Raw genomic sequence first — 1,486 nt, forward strand, 5'->3', positions numbered from 1 at the left:
TGTGTGTGTGTGTGTGTGTTAGTACTTTAGGTTCAGTGTAGGAGGTATGACTGATGTGGCTGAGATAAAGGGACACAGGAGGACGTATGTTGGTCCAATGCCTGGTAAAGTGATACAGAGTTTGAGGAAAGTATAGACCAAGAATCCACTCATACTGATTGATGAGGTTGATGAACTGGGACGTGGGTACCAGGTATGGGAATTTGGGAATGGAATATTGTTGTTGATAATTCTTGTACATGTATTGATAATTATGGGTCATTTTTGTATATTTATTATTTCTCTCTCTCTCTTCCCCCCCTCTCTCTCAGGGTGATCCAGCCAGTTCTTTGTTAGTATTGGATCCAGAGCAGAATTCTTTCTTTTTGGATCATTATCTTGATTTTCCTGTGGCTCTATCATGTGTCCTGTTCATTTGTATAGCCAATACAACTGACACTATACCAGGACCACTCATTGACAGAATGGAAATAATACAAGTAAAGGAACAACTGATACATGAATATATATGTACTTATCAATATGTTGTGTAGCAAAGTTTGAGTGTATTCCGATCAAGATTGGATTTTTTTATGAATTTTTAAAGGTGCTTAAAAATTGGACAAAAGTCCCTGTACTATAGTACAGGGTCGTTGACCAAATTTTGCCAAGAATTAAAAGTTTAGAATTCTTCATTTTTATAATTTTTTTGATACATATACATGTTCTTATGCTGAATAGCAAGTTTGAGCTGATTCCGATCCAATTTGGATTTTTATGAATTTTTCAAGTTATTCAAAAATTGGACTAAAGTCCTTATACTATTAGTAACGCAGTAGCGTTACTAAGTAGGATTCACCCCCAAACAAAATGGCTGCCACGACTTTTGCAGCCTTGCTATACCGGGAAAACGAGCTCTTATGCTTACCAGACTTCTTAGAGGACCTTATCTTGACCAGAGGACTCCATTGGTACCACTAGCGTGGCTCTAGACCTTTTCTGGGAGAAAAATCAAAAATCTGCAAACCGGCCGTTTTGTTCAGCCACCTTTTTTCATCTTCATCATCATCATCATCATCATCAGGAAAGTCCTGTCAATCCAGTTGTCGGTCGATATATCAATCTTGCCTGGTGATAGAAGGCTAATTCTTACACCATTCTACTCCAACAGGGTATGCGCAGGTCCTTGTTCCCTAGAATCATTCTCCAAGAAAGGAAAAAGTGATACTGTGACTGTTGGATCGCACCAGCTTACCTCATGCCGCCATTTTGTTAATTAAATAAAGAAGCATGTGCTCCAAAAATTTGGGCGTGGTCGCGCATGCTCAGATGGATAGATCTCAAAACTGGGAACAGCAAGTAATCTTTTAAGTAGCTAGCTATGCTTGGAATCAAATTGCAATACTTAGTGGAGGTTTCCCGCTAAGAGAAGGTATTAATCTTGCATATATCAAGTGTGTAATGAATTATTTTATTTCAAAAACACAAAACAATTAATATTTATAAT

General features: G+C 37.8%; 1 long non-coding RNA gene across 2 annotated transcripts in view; it reads left to right on the forward strand.

Moving 5' to 3' along the window:
- The window catches only part of LOC109588357 (uncharacterized), a 5,966-nt gene that overhangs the window by 2,502 nt on the left and 1,978 nt on the right, over positions 1-1,486 (forward strand). Inside the window, exons 1-2 of one of the 2 annotated variants that reach the window (XR_002188108.1) lie at positions 7-193; positions 312-479. The exons of the other annotated variant lie outside the window; for it this stretch is intronic. This is a non-coding gene — a long non-coding RNA (uncharacterized LOC109588357). Of the gene's footprint in view, positions 1-6; positions 194-311; positions 480-1,486 lie in introns of those variants that run through there. 2 annotated transcript variants of the gene reach the window in all.

Source organism: Amphimedon queenslandica, unplaced genomic scaffold (genome assembly GCF_000090795.2).
Source record: "Amphimedon queenslandica unplaced genomic scaffold, v1.1 AMPQUscaffold_12138, whole genome shotgun sequence".
Lineage (NCBI taxonomy): Eukaryota > Metazoa > Porifera > Demospongiae > Haplosclerida > Niphatidae > Amphimedon > Amphimedon queenslandica.